Genomic DNA, 20,690 nt, shown 5'->3' with positions numbered 1-20,690 from the left:
AGATGCTGCTCATATATGCGACATCAGTTCCCATCTCTAATTTCAAGGTCCTTCATTATCTGTTTTTCCCAAACATCACGAGGTCTTCCTCTTGGTCTCTTCCCAAGAACATTGTGGTCAAAGTATGTTCGAGGAGTCCTGTGAGGGTTCATTCTTTTCATGTGATCATACCATTGCAATCTCTTAACTTCTAGAGTCTCCAGCAAGCTTCTTTCCAATCCAAGCCATTGTCGGATATCCACATTTCTTATTTTATCCATTTTTGTGTTTTGTAGACAAGAACGTAGGAACTTCATTTCTGTTGCCTGAAGACGACTCTTTGTTGGTCCAGTAAGTGTTGCTGCTTCCAGGGCATACGTCAATATAGGTACTAGATATATTTTGTACAAGCTGATCTTGGAAACTAACAGAAATGTTTAATCCCAAAGTATTTGATGTACAGCGTGATAGAATTTGGAAGCTTTCTGTATTCTGTTGCTAATCTCTTGATGTACTGTCTGATGACAGAATACTACCTAAATACTGGAAGTTGTCTACAATATCCATCTCCTCATCTCCAATATTCTTAGATTCTTAGATGAACAGTTGGAGAGTTTCTACTCATCACCAAGCCAACTGTCTTCATTTTGCTGATTTGGAGACCTAAGGTTGTAAAAGCTTCCTGCCAGAGATAGTCTAGTTTGTACTTCCGTTTCTGTCTCGCCCCATACCAATACATCATCAGCAAAAACTAGGGCATTAGTTGTTGGATCCTTTCTCTTAACCGCTTTTAAAACTTCATCCATTATGATTATGAAGAGAAGTGGTGAAAGACAACTTCCATGCTGGACTCCTCTCTTCGTTTCAAACCAACCTGACTTTCCATCCTGGACCTGGGAACAACACTTGGTTTCATCATGTAATCGTACTCGTGCTATGATGTCATCGGGCACTTATGTCTCAAACATTCTCATATATGCTTGCGTGGTACATGGTCATATGCTTTCTCAGTGTCCAGAAAAACAGTTATAAGTGTTTTACCTTTCTCCCAATACTTCTCAGAGCATTCTGGTGGCAAAAATGAAGTCTATAGTTGATCTATGAGGTCTAAATCCATGTTGTTCCTCCTCAAGTGTAGGTTCAGCATATTTTCTAATCCTGCTCTCAAGGATGAATTCGTAGATTTTGAGGCCACGTGACAGCAGAGTTATACCTCTATAGTTGGTACATTTCTTTCTATCACCTTTTTTCAACATTGGGATGATGACTCCTTGCTTCCAGTCATTGGGTATTACATTCTCTTTCCAGATTCTATTTAGCACCCTGTACATCCACTGTTTAAAGCTGATTGTTGAGGGCAAAGTCCAGGGAACCAGACAACGAGGGCGAATACAAACGCGATGGATTGACATGGTGAACGGCCCCCTACAGTGTTCTCTCAGAGTAACCACATTGAAAGCTTTAGGTAGGGAAGAATGGCAGAGTATGGTTCATCGGCTAGAGGGCTGAATATTATGATGGTCATGAGGCAAAACGAAGAAGAAGAAGAAGAAGACATCCACTGTTGTCCTACCTCTCCTAGTGCTTTGATCATCTCAACACTTAATTCATTTTTTATATATATTGTTTTTTTATATATATTATTTTACCAATACTTTTTATTTTCCACACCTTGTATAGTTAATCATCGTGGAATTTGTCCTGTTCACTAGATCCTGGACTGCCATTTTACACAATGTAATACAATGTTAGTGCTTAGCTGAGCCTTACTCATATTATCATTTATAGTGTTGTGATTGCCATCCACTTTCAAATTATGTGTAATAGTGGCCAAAGTAGTAGGTGCTGCTCTCAAGATGTAGGGCTGGAGGAGGCAAGAGTCGGATAAGAAAGATAAAAGTGAAAAGTTCAGCACTAGAGATTAGAGCACGTCTCAAAGCCTGAAAACATTCGATGCCTTGCTAACCAGATGTATCACATAAGGCTCTCAAGAAGAATAACCACACTTGTGACATATGCGATACAGTGAGAGCGATAACCTGCTGCTACCGTCTTGATTAACCGGACAAGTTGGCAGGTGGTTTGGTCTTACATTCATAGCAAACAGCACAGATGTGCAAGCAGGAGGAAAGATGGTGGAATGTCTGATCTACCCAATAATCAATGAGGCAGATAACAGAACGTTATTTCATTTAAACCTGAAACTTAGATTTATGATGGATGGGAAAGATCAATGCACTTTTCATAATTTAATGAATGTAGATATTTTTAGCACATATTGTGGGCTACCAAATGAAAATCATGAGCTTGGGAGTATTGTACAGAAGTCCCAAAAATTAAATTGCAATGTAACATTTGTTGCCTGTATATTAGTTTTGAAAACTGTAGTACATCGGACATGATTATCCATTTAAAAAGCTGTGAAGTTTTTCAAGATAGTCAGCTATCAACTAGACTCCCGTCATCGAGAGAACTGAAACTGATTTAAACAAACTGCATTATATATCCAACTGTAGCTGGATTTGAGACAGCAGTGGGAAAACTTCATTTATTGTTTTCAAAATTATTTTGGTTCTTTCGTCGATTTTTTTTGGTTCGATCTTTTTTGTTTTGTCAGTTTATTAAACAAAATTGTCTAAGGGTGATTATCTTCTACCAATTATTTTCCACAACGGATACGTTCCATCTACCTCGTAGGGTTTTCACGCCGCATCCCACATCTTTTTGTAGCTGTCACGTTTCCCAAACTGTTGTTAATGTGTTATGCTACTTCTAGTCTATGAACCTTGTGTTTGTTCTAGTGTTTTTACTGTGGTTTTAAATTCATAAAATTTATTATCATCATTATTTCATTTAAGTAATCAATATTACAGTTACACCATCCATGGTCTCCACATTAGAGAATCTCCAGGCTACTTCCAAGCACGTGGGGTTGTGTAGGAACTGTCATTATCTCGCCTGATTGCTGGGATTACACCAGAGTTAGCTGTTTAATAGATTGTTGCTGGATGAAACTGATGTCAACAAGTAGATGAAATGAAATGGCGTATGGCTTTTAGTGCCGGGAGTGTCTGAGGACATGTTCGGCTCGCCAGGTGCAGGTCTTTTGATTTGACGCCTGTAGGCGACCTGCGCGTCATTATGAGAATGAAATGATGATGAAGACGATACACACATCCAGCCCCCTTGCCAGCGAAATTAACCAATGAAGGTTAAATTTCCCGACCCTGCCAGGAAAAGAACCCGGGACCATATGACCAAATGCCAGCACGCTAACCATTTAGCCATTAGATGAAATGCCATGGTGATATGGATTATGAGGCAGATCATATTCACTGTCAACAAGGAATAAACAACAGGTGGTGCGACGTAAAGCAACTAGTGATAAAAATCATTGTTATCCGTATTGAAGATACTGAATAAATATATTGAATATATATGTTTTGAATAGGTGACAAAATAAACCTTTTAGCATCCTACGTAAAGCAACTAGCAAAAAAAAAACAAAAAAACAAAAAACAGGCGAACATCATTCTCGGATACTGAACATCTCTCAAAAGAATTATTTTGAATTTCTCCATCGAAAGATGGATATACTTATAGATGTATTGAATAGGACGACACAATAAATCTTCTTCCTTTGTAAAGCAAAAGGTTTTTCCTGTTTCTTTTTACAAATTTGAAACCAATTTCTCAATGAATCTCTTAAAATGTTCTTGTAAAACTGGGAAGGTCAGAATCATAGTTTACAAAATCTGTGACTTTTTCTACTGTTGGCAGTTCATTTCTATCAAAAAAGCAATTTACTTTTTGCTGCACAGCACTTCCTATCCTATCTGTTAGCTAACATATGATCACAGATGAACTCATTCCTCTGCGCTGAGCATCACTTATACACCAGGTGAATCTCCTCTGCCAGTCCGCGCTGACATTGATGTCATTAACGCCGCCACACTCCATGTAGTGCTCTCTTCTACCGCATTCGCAGTTGTCACGCTGTATTCAAATTGCACCACCACCTTGATCTTCTAATTTTCTTCATTTATGAATCCTTCAAATTCATACTCAGCACTTTCCTCATTAATGGTACAGGTTTCTACAACCACTATCTTCGGCAGGTAAAGAAGTCTTCTGCAGATTTAGCTGGTGAGTCTGAACAATGACAACTCTATTTTTTATTTCAGGTACTTTAAAAAAAAAAAAAATCTTTTTCCTCATCTTCTTCTGGATGTTCTCAGGAGCGTATGTCAGCATTGCCACAGAGTTTGAAACACTTGCTCATGTCCTGGGAGCCTGTACTTACTTAACTCACATCGTCATGCTGCCAGATCAGCCATCGCCATTGCTCTGAAGAACAAGGCATTCAAAGCGTACCAAGAAGTTCATAGTCTCTCCAGTGATGGCAGCAGTCGGCAAATAGACATTTATCATCTTCAAGGCAAATTCTTCACAGACACATCATAGATCCTACCATAAGGTTTGAGGCTCACATCAATAAACCGAGGAAGTCAGTGCAGGGAAGAACAACATCTATCAACCTACTGTTGAATATTTGAAAGAAAAGTTATCACCTCGCAGATATATCTGTCACTGGTTTGAAGATTGGAGTGAAAGGCACTATCCTGAAGCTTTTTGTAGACTTCTGTAAGCAGTTCGGACTTCCTAAAACCTTCATCACTACCATGGCAGTTAGTGCATTAAAAGGTTCTATCTCCATTTCTAGGAAGCACACATATGGTCCTTAAAATATTATCCTTTCTTTGATTATTACATTTCTATAAAGAATAGATTCATTCCTAATCAAAATTTGTATGGTGGTCTTCTTTAGTGCAGGTTCTGGGAGAGCTTAGATGACATGGATGAGACCAATGAGGGAATGACCCATGTCTCAAACTTTACTTTTGAACAGATGTTGCTAATTTGTGGATATAAAGTACATTATCAGAGTACAATATTTTGCAACGATGCCAAGAAGTTAGCCTTGAGGGATCATTGACTGAACCAGTAGCACCAAGAAAGACAGAGCCAAGTACGTGTTCGTAAGTAAACTGGTCTCCTCAAGGTCTGAGATGACTCAGCAACTTGCTGCATGGCCTTAGAGTAGAACACTTATATAAGCAGATGGGAGGAAAGCATTAGGCAGTGTTAGTCTCTCTGCTGAACTGCCTTATACTAAGGTAACTGTAGAGTAGTGCAGTCCATGCCACAAGGAGATGTCAAAAGGTAAATTAACAAAGAATATGCTGGTACATAAAACAGCCTAGCTGGTCTGTCTGTAGATCAATTTTGTAATCTCCTGTGGAAAGTGATATAGTGTTAGATTGGCAATGATGGAAAAAGTGCAAAATAAAAGTAATTGGGCTCAATTACAATTACGTGAGAAAATATTATTCAGTTACTAATTACTTTATTTTTCAAGAAGTAATCAGTAAAATTACAATTGAGGCAGGGAGTGATAGAGTGGGTTATGCTGAGAATTTGGAAATTTTGAGTTACGGGTACCCTCGTCTTTCGGTGTGCCTAATATCAAACACATCCCTAGGCTAAGTTCCCCCCCTTTTTAAAAGAACTTACGCAAATTGCTCATCTTAAGTTTATACTGCAAGACAGTGAGCAATGCCAAGCAGATGCAAGCCTTTGTGATGAATGCTGCCTCTCAATTACACAAGCTGGCCAGTACCTGCACCTGTTCTTAAGCACGTGTTAGTTGTGTACAACATGACGGGCAGTGAGTAGTTAGAAAAGGAAAAGGGCTTAAGTGTGGACAAACTTAGGATTAGGGGATATCTATATAAATAAAAATGAATCGCTAAATGTGTTGCCAAGTGCAAAACTCGGAAACGGCTGGACCAATTCGGCTAATTATTTTTTCAAATATTCGTCGAAGTCCGAGTAAGGTTTTTACGAAGAGAAAAATTTGAAAAAAATGCCAGGAAAAATGTAAGCCCCATTTCTCTTTTTCCATTCAAACTGTTCGTCTCTCTTTCCTTCTCCCACGTTTGCGCTTAGAGCTGTTCTCCTCTAACCAAATGTCCGTAAATCTGAATGTTATCGGTTAAAATGGGCGAATATCGGATTATGTACAAAATTTCAAGCTGCATTTGATGCCGTTAACAAAAAACGGTTTACAAAATAATTGAGTGTGAAAATGTTTAAATAATGGAATTTTACCGGCACCTCAAATGCAAAATCTTCATTGCATAGAACTTATGTCATAACTCCTATTTTATATTCACTATATTTGTAATATTTTCACTGCTGGTAAAGGAACATTTCAGCTCGACGTAGGTAAGTTTGTTTTTAAATTTAAATGATAAGAACATGCACTATTTGTGTTTCTTTCCAGTAATGTTCAGAGAATTTTATGTGCAGGCACGAAAAAGTCAGTCGCTAGCCAACTTCTTTGCTATTGAATTTGCATGGGGGGGTCAAAGCGAGGCAAATGGTCTTCAAGTATGGAAGTTATTTTTAAAACCAACCCCAAGTTCTTATCTCGCTTAGTTCTCAGTTTGTGACAGGAAGAACGTCTCCTTGGGTTTTGGATTCGCGCGTGACTCGGCTGGTTGGCTGGCTGTCTCGCTGCCTCGACTGCCGGTACGGATCTCCCACTCTCTCCAGACTATCCTCGTTGCTCCAGACAGTCGCATGCAGTGTCGTGTTTTGTTATAGTTGTTGGAGACCTTTGTCTACCCTGATTGTTGTTAAACCTTAGCTTCTCAACAAACAATTTCATCGATTTCTTTGATTGATTAATTTATTTTGTGTGTGCTTCCATACACAGTATACTCAATTCAAGACTCATGCCGCCTATGAGACGCGGGCGGAGCAACTTCGGTCGAAGAACTCGAAATGCTACAAGCCAAGGTAATTTTCAGTCGAATCGAACTGCACAACAACGTGAAGAGCCAAAGAGAATATGTGAAGAACGAAATGAAGCCAAATACAGTAGAGACAATACGCGACACTTACGGATTTAGCCTTGTTAAAATGGGAGACAATTCGACGGTGGCGCTCCTAGTGACTTGACCTGAAAAGTCGTGCTAAATTCAAATATCAATATACGAAAATGGATAAATAAATTACGTCTAGAAAGAAAGTATTGTTGAGATATTAATTTCGAAGTTGCTAAAGGAATTCTGGATAAATGAATGAAGAATTATTTAAAAGGTTATTATTTAAAGACTGAAATTAGACATATAAACAAGATGTGAAATGGGTTGATCTTTCATTTATGCATTACCTTTCTTGTTTTAGCATTCCTGCCTGAACGTTTATGGTTAGATTTGTCTTTTCTCTCATTTAAAAAACGTTGTATCATCACATTAAGACACTTGTCAATAAAAATATTGCCACATTCCTCACACATAGGCCTATGATGCAATGAATTAACATTTAAAAGCTGGACAATTTTCCTCTTAACATGAAGCCTACTAACAAAAAGAAAATTTATAAAATCCCGGCTTTAATATGAGAAGAGGGATAAAAGAAAGAAAAGTATGAAAATGTTGTCGATAGTGATGCTTTGTGGAATAGTTACGTACAATTAGAGTAAAAAATGTAACATACCCTTGGCTGTATAGTCGAGGAGTTTTAAAGTTGCTGGCCTGGAAATGATCTGAACAGATTTTATAATTCTTATATAAGGGTAACGTCCCTTCTTTCTTGTACACCTTATCCAAATCACTTCTGTGTCATTTCAAAACCCATAGATCACACCTACAACAACACATCGGTATTGAAGGTTAACTGCTGCACTATGCAATAAAATATGCGTATTATATTTTAAGCCTGTTGAAGTATGGATCGAGCAGGTCAGAAAATTATGAAGTACTATAAAAATCTCTTTGTCACTGGAAGAATATATATGCAAACTCAATATTACTTACATTTTCTTGTCACGAGAGTAGCGCATTCTTCTCTACTTCATAGTTACTGCAGCCAAACACACCATATACCTTTCCCCTCATATTGAGAGGAGATATCAAGGAATGACACACGCTACTATTTAATTATGTCAACTCACTGAAAACGCATAAATAACACCAAAAACTTCACACACAAATACACGTGCTCTTATGACAGACTCAGTAGTTCTCAGGTCTACCCGCTAGAGAGAGAGCTCTAATAGCTGTCTCTCGATATCTCGCTGAGTGTCGCATATTGTCTCTACTGTATTTGATGAAACTGAAAGGATTTGGATGTCACAAACCCGTGCAGCGCGTCGTTCAGCTAATAACCTTGCAAGTTTGAATCGAGCTGCTTTCAGTTACGATGTTTCAATTGACTACAGTGCCTATCAATGTGTTGCTACTGGATCTATGAACTCAATTTGCCAATATTGTAAGGCATTGAAATACAAAAATGAAGCCGCTGGATTGTATTGCGCAAATGGCAAAGTGAAATTAGTGCCATTGATTCCACTCATTGGTTTCAGGAACAGGAACAGATTCCATACATTTCCTTACAAATATCCAAAACTATAACAACTGCTTTCAAATGACTTCATTTGGGGCAACAAATGTATTTCGGGACAATTTCATGCCAACTTTCAAGGTAACATATAACAAGCAGACTTATCCCCCATATTGCTTTGTTTACTTCATTTTATAGTTTATGTGACAAAAATAATAAACCTGTCCTTCTTAATTTACAGATACAAGGCCAAATATACCACAGAGCAGGTTCACAGTTGTCGGTGTTAGATGGCGACTACAAATTTCTGCCAATTTATTTCATGGGCAATTCAGTACAATAAATTGATCTGCGTTGTGCTCATAAAAGTTCAGTGAAGAGGTCTATTGTAGAACAATTACAAACTTTTTTCATCAACACAATCAGTTGATTACATTGTTCAGAATTGCCCTGGATCTCATGCCATCTGATAGGCCTAATCACAAAATTGTAATCAGAACTATCCATGCAAATTTTTGAACTCACTGGATTTGCCAGGATTGCCGCCTCACATTCTTCAATTAAAGATCTGATCAGTGATCATAATGTTGCAAAAATATCAACCAACCGTGTCTTTGTAATGGCACACGGCTAGCGGTGAAAACATTACTGAACAACGTGATCGAAGCAACCATTCTAACGGGGAAGTATAGATTGTGATTCCGACTGACATGCCATTTGAATTTAAACGACTGCAGTTTCCAGTGCAGCTCACTTTTGCTATGACCATAAATAAATCCCAGGGGCAGTCATTGAGTGTTTGTGGCATTAATCTTGAAAACCCATGTTTTTCGCATGGCCAATTGTATGTTGTCTGTTCCTGTGTTGGAAAAACATCAATTTGTTTGTTTGTTTGTTTGTTTGTTTGTTTGTTTGTTTACGCGCCTTCGACTGTGTCATATGGAACAAGTTGTGGGAAGTGCTCAATGAATGTGGAGTCCCAAAACACTTAACGTCATTATTGAAAGGTCTTTATAACAGTCATAATGCAACCATAAGGGTGGATGGTGAATGCTGAGAATTTTTCAATGTGACAAATAGAGTCAGACAAGGTTGCATAGTGTCACCCCAACTCTACAATATCTACGCAGAGTATGTAATGAGAAGAGGATAATGGAATTTCAATCAGTGGTAGGAAAATCAACAATTTACGCTTCGCTGATGATACTACACTCATTGCAGGAAGTGGACAAGAACTTGATGAATTGCTCTCTAGAGTGACAATCATTAGTTTGGATTTTAGTCTAGAAATTAACATGAAAAAGACCAAACCAATGGTTATCAACCGACAAAGTCAAATCCCAATCCAAATAACAGGATATCTGAAAGATCTGGAGTTGGTGAATGATTGTGTATATCTGGGCTCCATAATCAGTAACACGGGAAATTGTGATAAAGAAATAAAATGTCGGATTGTCCTAGGTCATGCCGCAATGGTTAAACTCACAAATATCTGGCAGAACCGGGCATTATCCAAAACAGTGAAAATAAGATTGGTGGAATCACTGGTGTTCTCTGTTTTCCTGTACGGTTGTGAGACCTGGACTGTGAAGGCTAGTGACAAGAACCTAATAGATGCCTTTGAGATGTGGTGTTGGCAGAGAATGCTCCGTATACCATGGACAGAAAGAAGAACAAATGCCTCCATTATAGAAGAACTGAGCATCACAAAACGTTTATCTGTCCGCATTAGCGAAAGTTACCTCCAGTTCCTGGGACACATTTTGAGGACAGAACGAGACAATTTAGAAAAGACCTTTCTGCAAGGCAACATTGAAGGCACCAGACCAAGAGGCAGAACAACAAGTAGTTGGTTAGACCAAGCAAAGAAGATCACCAGTCTACTTCTTCACAATATCTTAAGAAGAGCTGAAGACCGCTCAGCATGCAAAAATCTCGTTAAGGATGCAGTTACTAACAAAGTGAAGAAATGAGGTCACGACGCTCAGCAGTGAGTAAACCGACTGATGATGATGATGATGATGAATCAAACAAAACGTATTGTGTATCTTCATAGTGTTGATTGGAATCAGTGTTTTCTATGATAGTTGTTTCCTACGAAGAAAGAGGAGTAAGTTTTGCCATATTATCTTCACGCCATCAACTTATAAAATTACTTGATTTGCAACAGGGGATAATTATGGCTCTGTGAGGGATTTGAAGATCTGCTGAACAGTTCCCATCTATGTTACAGTCTATCAGGGTTATTTCTGGGTAGTGATATTCTGTGACCTATTTCAGCATTTCTTTGTTCACAATCAACATATTAATATTGCAGGTAACAAAAACACATTTTTCCAGTAGTTTGTTATTAACTTTTGGTAGCAGTAGAAAATTAACTCATTCGATGTTGATAATGTAGTCATTTGCATTATTCTGACTGACTGACTGAATATGAATTCAATCCATTGTCGTTTATTTTTGACAGAACGACATCTGTCGGGTCAGCTAGTCAGTGATGAAAGGGAACAATGGTGGCTCCTGCAAAGCAGTAAGTTAGGCGTGCTATCAGTGACAGGTAGGGTGAAACTGGAAAAGGTGATATACACTGCCTGGGAAAAAAAAAAAAAAAAAGTTAAGCACCCAGAAGGTGTGGTTGAAAGTGAATGGAACTACCATGTGCTTTTATTGAACTGATTAGTATAAGGGATGAAAGAGACAAAGCCGTTGGCATTTAAAGGTTGAATGTTGAATCCAGGTCAGTACAGTGTCACACCCGCACTGGCCGCAATGCATGCCTTTATGTGGTTCGGAATGGTGTCAAACAGCCTTTGGATCCTCTCCTGAGGCTAGTTCATCCACATTTGTTGCAGCTGTCTCTCCAGATCCCATAGGTTGGTACTGGGACGGAGTCGCCTTCCAATGTCATCCCACATGTGTTCAATGATGGAGAGGTCCGGGGATCTTGTGGCCACGGAAGGATCTCAACATGCTCTAGGCAGTCCATAGTCACACGTGCTGAGTGTGGACATGCATTATCTTGTTGGAACATTGTCCCCGGGTGCTGTGCCATAAAGGGTAGGACGTGCGGACACAGAATGTCTGTGTCGTATCACTGTGCCGTCAAAGTCTTCTGAAGCACTACACGCCTGTGTGTCTTTCCACAGTATAGGCAGGATCTGCCCTCTGCTCTTGATGCCACCAAACCATAGGATCTGCCCTCTGCTCTCGATTAGCACCAAACCACAGGATCTGCCCTCGATGCCACCAAACTCGCACATGATGATCATCGGAGGTTATGGAGAAGCGGGACTCATCGCTGAACGTGATGCGACGCCAGTCGCCACCTGTCCATGCCTCCAGGGCAAGGTACCACTGCAAACGCAGGCATAGCTGTTTTGGTGTCAATGGCAACCGACGCATGGGGCGGTAGGACCCAAATCCGGCGAATACGAGTCATCGAGGCGTACGGGAACTCGCAGGTTGTTGTAGAGTCTCTAGTACATCTCCGCGGATGGCGGGTGCCAAAGTAATGGGATCCCGCAATGCTTGGCACACCATACAACTGTCCTCCCTCGGGGTGGTGTTTCTTGGTCTACCCGAACCTGCACGACGTGATTGGGTGCCCTCTTGTACCCACTGAGCCCAACATCGGGCCACTGTGACATCTGCATGGCCCACATGCTCGGCAAGTGCACAATACGACCAACCAGCCTCGTGCAGTCCTAAAATGCAGCCTCTGTTGTATGCTGTCAATTGGTGGATAAGCTGTGTAACGTGTCTGCGAGGCATCGCTGATGCTTCATACTGTACGCAGTCCTCTCTGAACGCCTTGCTTAACTGTCTGACTCACAGCAGTTGACTGGTAACAACTTACCAACAACAGGATGGTGCTATCACGAATGCACTTTGGTGGGCGTTCTACACATTACAGATCTTGTAAATCTAATAATTTACTCGCACATTAATGGTATGCAAGTATACCAAAATGGGATAATATCGGACCGCTCCTTTTGGGTGCTTACCATTTTTTGTCAGGCAGTGTATATTTTGTGTGTTTCTACAAAATAGGTGACTATAATGCAAGGAAAGGTTTTTATTTGATCTGATAAGTCGGCAAGACTGCAGTAGGATTTACTCATAGGAAAGAATTAATGACAATTAAGAAAGAAGGCACACACAGGTATTCTGTGAAAAATTCCCGTCCTCCAGGAAGAAAAATTAATAAAGCTAAGTATAAGGATGTGATGTCACTTCTACCATATATATATCACAGAAGCACTATGCACTCCAGCTGGATGACTCAAGTACAGATGAGAATCATAATTTATGATGGTGTTTAATAGCCTCTCAAATATCTGATAATTTAAATAATTTTTTGTTGCATAGATCCATACGTATTCACCGGTAGCATTACATCATTTAGAGGAAGGTACAATTGGGTGGCACAAAAGTCTTAATAGACTTTATTAAAGTTGGTGTTAAGTTTGACCGAAGATTAAGATTCTCAAAATTGTATTTTATTGTGTTTAATGTTTTTTTTTTTTTTCTTCACAAAATTGCAGGACAAAAACAAAGTTTTAATAGTGCTATACACTGAGTGGCCAAAAGTCATGGGAAGACACTGAATGTGATGTTAATAACTAATTGCTCCTCCGGGAGCCCTCAAAACAGCAGCAGTACGCCGATGCATTGACTCTACAAGGTGTTGTAATCGTTCTGGAGGGATGTGGACCCAATGCATCTTGCACTGCTATCCACATTTAGTTTTGTGTAGTCAATGCTGGGTTCATGGAGCGTACACCAGCATCGACAGCATCCCATAAATGCTCGATTGGATTAAGTTCAAGGGATTTGGAGGGTCAATCCATGGTCATAACTTCACTGGAGTGCTCCTCCAACCACCTGCGTGCCACCACAGAACGGTGCCATGGCACATTGTCCTGTTGAAATATGGCATCTTCATCAGGGTACTCTAGGGCCATAAAGGGATGCAGGTGGTCTGAAAGAATGTCCACATAACATGCACCTGTCAGTGCTCCCTGCAGCCGGACAATGGGGCCTAATTGCGACCATGAGGGCGCTGCCCCGACCAGAACTGAGCCACAACCTTGTTGATACGCAGGATCCATACTTCATGGGGTATACGCCATGCTCTAACGCGCTCATCAGCTCGATACAACTGGAACTGGGATTCATCGGACCATACCACATGCCGCCACTGTTCCATAGTCCATTGCCAATGTTCGCGGGCCCATGCATGTTGTTGAGCTCTGTGTCGAGGTGTCAGCAAAGGGACACGAGTTGGTCATCGGCTGGTGAAGCCTATGCGAGTTGCCTCCTTACAGTCCTGGTAGAAATGGGTTCCTGACTCTCAACATTCAATTGAGCGGTTATCTGACTCACAGTAGCCCGTTGAGTGCCCAGTAAGGTTCTGCAGAGGTGATGTAGGTCCGTTCGTTAAACACCTGTGGTCTTTCCGTGTGGTGGTTTACATGGGTGGTAACATTCTCTCTGCGATATTGAAGATGCACCATCGGCACTGTTGATCTCAGAAACCTGAATTCGCTTGTAACCTCCGCAATGCTGTGCAATGATCATCCCACGTTCGAAGTCAGTTAACTCGCGATGTGTTGCTGTCTTCACTACTAGTGTCTGTGGCAGACTTCTCAACTACACCACAGCTAGCCACAAAGCTCAGGGGTCATACACGGCACATTTTCTAATGGGATCACCCTTCTCGTGACTTTCGGACATGTAAATGGTAATCCTAACTCATGAAGACTCAGACAAGAAAGGAATGTAATGTATAATATAGAACTTTATAATATTTTAAAGTTTGTGATGTGTAGTTTTTAAGTTTATCTTTGTAGCTGAAGATGGTCTTCGTAATAGACCAAAACTAGTCCTATTGTAAATGAGATAGAATAAAATTCTACAATACAATTTACTAATGTTGATTAGGTGGAAGTGTCCAAAATGAAGTTAAAGCTACTGATACAGATGAGCATATCGAGGAAGACTCGGATATCTGAAAATACTGAAATATGTTGTTTACCTTGGCAGGAGTTCAATATTCAGTATAATTGAAAATGTGAATACCTTTTGTGAAGGAATAACATGTGTAGTATGTAGGTTGATCAACAAAGACTGAGACTGATTTTTTTTCCTGTAGCTTCTGTGATAGTTTCCTATCTGTAACATAAATATTTCAAAACAGGGGGGTCTTATGTATAATGTCTGTAGGCGGCAGCACTCTCATATCGGTAGACTGGTAGTAATGCTCTATTGTGTAGACACTACGTGCATTTTGCATACCAGACAGTGGAGGTGACGCAAGAGGAGCAGTACAGCACAATCAAATTCCACGTCGTTATGGCTGCATCATTATCATCCTGAAGGAAATCAAGCCAGCACAGAGTGGAAATTGCCAGGTTCTCCAACATCAAAAAAGGCAAAAGTTGTTCCATCTGCAGGGAAAGTGATGGTAATCACATTTTTGACTCTAATGGAATGATTTATCAGCATGCAGTTCCCCCTCACAATACTGTTACAACAGCATACTGCATGTCAGTATTGGATACACTGAGGAAGCACATTGCAAAGAAACGACCAGAGCTTCCTCGGACTGGGTAGCAACTTCTTCATGACAATGCACGGCCTCACGTTGCAAATCAAGTCGTGCAATTTCTAGCTCGATTCAAAATGACCTGTGTACCGCATCCACCTTATAACCCTGATCTTGCACCTGTGATTTTTTTTATTCCCACCACTAACAGCAACGCTTAGGGGCATTCGATTCGAGAACTCTAAAGCAGTGCTCAAGAAAAGTGAGGCGATTCTTAAGGACTTGACAAAGAATGGTCTGCAGCATGTGTTCAAGGACTGGCAGAGATGCTATAAAAAGTGCATTGAAGTAGGAGGGGACTACTTTGAAAAAATCAGGTTAACACTGAAATGGTGTAATAAACATCTGTGAAAAAAAAAAAAATTCTCAGTCTTTGTTGATCTCTCGTATTTGGGTAATGAAGGTGATTTTAGGGTAAGCAAAGTACTGAGTTAGAGTGATAGGAAAGTGGATAGATGGATGGAAAGATGGAATGATGCTTTTTTCCATGTGATGTAATTAGTTGGAGGAAAGGAAATTTTGTTTGGAAAAAAAGGGAAGGAAAAGGAGCTAACATGAGAGGAGATGAATCTATTGTAATACAAAGTTATTTTGTTTGTTTGCAGGTGAAAAGTAGAGGTTAAATGAATTACATCCTGTAAATAATTTTCCTAAAGAGTTTGAAATGTATACTTTGAGGTGGTAAACAATAAAGTATATGTTAACAGGAATATTGTTCTCTTTATTAGGACAAACACAAAACTCAAATATCTCAGTTCCATCTAACTCTGGTCTGGCATAACCCGCTCTCTCACTCACTGCCTCAATTCCTTTACAGAACGCTAGTCCTAAGGAAATCTCTGACATCTCTTGTTAACATGCTGCTGTAAAAAATCACAGTTTGTAAGGAAAATATATTATTCACTTTGTGTGGTTTCTTTTTTAGCAGGGCCGATGACCTTCAATGTTAGGCCCCTTTAAACAACAAGCATCATATTTTTTTTAGCATAGAGACATTAAGTGGCTGTCATCACTGTGAGAGACTATACATAGCTTGGAACTTGCAAAATGATTTATATAAATCATGTCATTTGGTTTTCCAGGTACATCGCAACCTGGAGGACCTGTTTCAGATACCTAGCCATTATGTTTTCCAGTGTTCTTAGGTTTGCTACTGTCAGTTTACTTTATCAATCAATCAGTCAACACTGATGTACGTTTAGGGCAGTCGCCCAAGAGACAGATAACCTATCTGTTGTTTATCTAGTCTTATCTTAAATATTTGCAAAGAATTTGGAAATTTATTCAATATGGCATATGACAGGGTCCGTAGAAAAAAAGGACCTGGGAAGCTATGAAAGTAAAAGCAATAAATGAACAGATAGTGACAAGGGTGAAAAATATGTACGATGGAAGCAAAAGCTGTGTTAAAGTCGGAGCCAAAACACTGGATAGTTTAAGTTAACAAATGGGGTACTTGTAAAGCAAGGAAGCGCCCTCTCACCTCTGCTATTTATAGTGGTTATATAGATGTTGATTCCCATAGGGAATCTGAAATATTTGTTCCGAATGAGTAAATTTTTATAATACCAATATAAATGGTCCGTTATTGGACATTATAAATTTTCCAGCTAACTCATTCCTGGTTGCCAGCGTTTCGCCCTCGTGTGCTAGGCTGGGCTCATCAGTTGGTACCTAGCACACCTACCAAGACGCCAGCTAGTGCATACCATGGAGGCCACTGCATAGGCTAATTGCAGCCACCAGCAGTGCCAATGCACTATGAGAGACTTTGTCTCATTATCAAAAATTGATGCCTGCTTGGCCATCAGATATATAGATGTTGATTCCCATAGGGAATCTGAAATATTTGTTCCGAATGAGTAAATTTATAATACCAATACCAATTCCCTATGGGAATCAACATCTATATATCTGATGGCCAAGCAGGCATCCATTTTTGATAATGAGACAAAGTCTCTCATAGTGCATTGGCACTGCTGGTGGCTGCAATTAGCCTATGCAGTGGCCTCCATGGTATGCACTAGCTGGCGTCTTGGTAGGTGTGCTAGGTACCAACTGATGAGCCCAGCCTAGCACACAAGGGCGAAACGCTGGCAACCAGGAATGAGTTAGCTGGGAAATTTATAATGTCCAATAACGGACCATTTATATTGGTATTATAAATTTACTCATTCGGAACAAATATTTCAGATTCCCTATGGGAATCAACATCTATATATCTGATGGCCAAGCAGGCATCAATTTTCAATAATGAGACAAAGTCTCTCATAGTGCATTGGCACTGCTGGAGGCTGCAATTAGCCTATGCAGTGGCCTCCATGGTATGCACTAGCTGGCGTCTTGGTAGGTGTGCTAGGTACCAACTGATGAGCCCAGCCTAGCACACGAGGGCGAAACGCTGGCAACCAGGAATGAGTTAGCTGGAAAATTTATAATGTCCAATAACGGACCATTTATATTGGTATTATAAATTTATAAATATTTGTTCCGAATGAGTAAATTTATAATACCAATATAAATGGTCCGTTATTGGACATGAAGTTCTCAGCACAAAAGGGTGAAGTGCTGGTAACAACACAAAACAAAAACCGAGCGTATAATGGCATGCCATTAGGAGGGGAGCAGTTGAAAGGAGCTGAAAGCTTTAAATACCTGGGAAGAGTAATTGAAGAAAATGGAGGAAACAGGACAGAAATCAATGAAAGAGGAAGGTGTGCAAATGGATTCTTTAAAATTGTGGGAGCATTGATATGGAACAGGGATGTACCACAAAAGGTGTTAACTACAAGACTTATGTTGTGCCAATTCTGACATATGGATCAGAAACATGGGCAATGGAGAGGGATAAAAATAGAATATAAGCAGTGAAAATGAAGTCTCAGAGATGTTGAGTAGTTTAAGAAGGATGGACAGAGTAAGAAAAGAGTAAAATCAAGGCTGCAGTGGTATGGACATGTTGAGAGAATGGGAGAAGAAAGGATACCAAGAAGTTAGAAATGGAATTGAAGAGAAGGAGACCTAGAGGAAAACCAAGAGACAGATGGCTGAAAAGTGTAAAGAAGAGCAGTTCAATTAACAAGACTAACATTTATCAAAAGTCAGGAGTCTACAGATTCCAATGTCAAAACTGTCATTCCTCATACATTGGACAAACAGGGAGGAACTTCAAAATCAGATACATGGAGCATGTAATTGCTATAAAATGTAATAGATGCTCGGCAGTCGGACGGCACATTTAAGATTCAAAGCATAGCTTCAGTAATATACAACAAGATATAGAGGTTCCCATGAATTTGTACAAAGGCCTTATTCTTGACGTTGCAGAAAATTGTTTCATTCACTTAGACCAGTTCTTTAACTCCAATTCAAACCTGAACAAAATCTCAGAAAAAACCAACATTCTTTTTGATTTTTTAATTAAAGTCTTTAGGTGTGTTGATCTTCCGAGTAGGCGGTCAATATTTTGAATGATACACAATACCCTATCACGTTACAGACCCCCACCATACTGTTCACAAGACCCACCTTAAACCCTCTACCCCCAGCCCGCTCCTTCCCCTTCTCCCCCTCCACCCCTCCAGACCTACCTCACATAACAGTCCGTATCTTCTTCTCATGAGTTTAACATTTCAACACGCTGTCCAAGGTGAGCCACATTTAACATATACCAGCACATTTTAGCATGCCCAGACCTATTATATTTTAACACTTATATTCCTTTATTTTAGAGCCTCCGTGGCTCAGACGGCAGCGCGTTGGCCTCTCCGCGCTGGATACCGTGGTTCAAATCCTGGTCACTCCATGTGAGATTTGTCCTGGACAAAGCGGAGGCGGGACAGGTTTTTCTCCGGGTACTCTGGTTTTCCCTGTCATCTTTCATTCCAGCAACACTCTCCATTCTCATTTCATAGCATCTATCAGTCATTAATAAATCACTTTGGGAGTGGCGACCCCATCGTACTAATAGCCTATATCTGCTTCATTCGTTCCGTCAATGACTGGAAAACAGGTTGTAGGTTTTCATTTTTCATTCATTCCTTTATTTTATTCTTGCTTCAGGCTGATAAAAATTCTTCCGATTGAACTGAGAACTTTAGATCATCTGTACTACATCGGAAAATAATACTGAACGACAACCTATTACCACTGGCTGTTTCTTACAATTTCATATACATCAGTGCAAATTTTAACAAGCAAAATCAAGCCCTTTGAGACAATGTGTACTGAGAAGTCTACACGTTCATTACACGATCAAAGTGTCATCAACTAATTTACAATCTCACTTTGACAACATTCAAATCAATAATGTCTTAGCGGACTGACAGATTGTTGTGCAGTGATTTGAATGCAACCGTTAATGTGGATTGTCATGCATTGGCACATGGACGGACCAGCCAGAGCTGTGTATCAAGCGATTTCTATAAGTTCTTGACGTTTTATTTGACACATGATGTAAATAGACGTTTTAAATACTTTTGTACTTTGATAATATGTCAGAACCTTCTCTTAATCTTTGATTGGTAAGAAAACCATATACATATCTCAATGTGTCACTATGCCAGTTCTAATTATTGCTATAAGTTCTTGTTATTTTATTAACACAAGGTGTAAATGGGTGTATAAAGACTTTTGTACTTTGATAACATATCAAAACCTTCTTTTAATCTTTGAATGGTAAAAAACTATGTACATATTTCAATGTGTCACTACGCCAGTTTTAATTTTTATGTCCTTGCTCTTTTGTTTGTGATTAATGTGTTTATGGCTGATGATGACATTTAAAATGGTAATTCTAAATTCCCACGGAGGGAATAGATATTTTTCCACCAGTAGAGCATATCAAAAATCAGATCAAAAATTAGATGTATGGCTTTTCAGGCGTTTGCTCTATTAACCAGCATTTCGTCAGGTCTGACACTAGACTCGTCAGAGTGGGATGTGTCAGACCCTACCCACTTATGCTGGGGTGTATGCAGGTGACTTATCAGAAGCCTCTTATGTGGCACAGTCTGATAACTGCATACAGGAGATAAAACTCCACAATGGAATTAATGCCCGCCTAGCAATTCCAAATGGTAATTCTAAATTCCCACGGAGGGAATTAGATATTTTTCCACCAAAAGAGCATATCAAAAATCAGATCAAAAATTAGATGTATGGCTTTTCAGGCGTTTGCTCTATTAACCAGCATTTCGTCTTAGGTCTGACACTAGACTCGTCAGAGTGGGATGTGTCAGACCCTACCCACTTATGCTGGGGTGTATGCAGGTGACTTATCAGAAGCCTCTTATGTGGCACAGTCTGATAACTGCATAGGGGAGATAAAACTCCACAATGGAATTAATGCCCGCCTAGCAATTCCAAATGGTAATTCTAAATTCCCACGGAGGGAATTAGATATTTTTCCACCAATAGAGCATATAAAAAATCAGATCAAAAATTAGATGTATGGCTTTTCAGGCATTTGCTCTATTAACCAGCATTTCGTCTTAGGTCTGACACTAGACTCGTCAGAGTGGGATGTGTCAGACCCTACCCACTTATGCTGGGGTGTATGCAGCTGACTTATCAGAAGCCTCTTATGTGGCATAGTCTGAAAACTGCATACTGGAGATAAAACTCCACAATGGAATTAATGCCCGCCTAGCAATTCCAAATGTAATTCTAAATTCCCACGGAGGGAATTAGA

The sequence above is a fragment of the Anabrus simplex genome, chromosome 12, assembly GCF_040414725.1.
Source record: "Anabrus simplex isolate iqAnaSimp1 chromosome 12, ASM4041472v1, whole genome shotgun sequence".
NCBI lineage: Eukaryota > Metazoa > Arthropoda > Insecta > Orthoptera > Tettigoniidae > Anabrus > Anabrus simplex.
The sequence above is the reverse complement of the archived record's forward strand: the minus strand, read 5'-3'. Positions refer to the sequence as shown.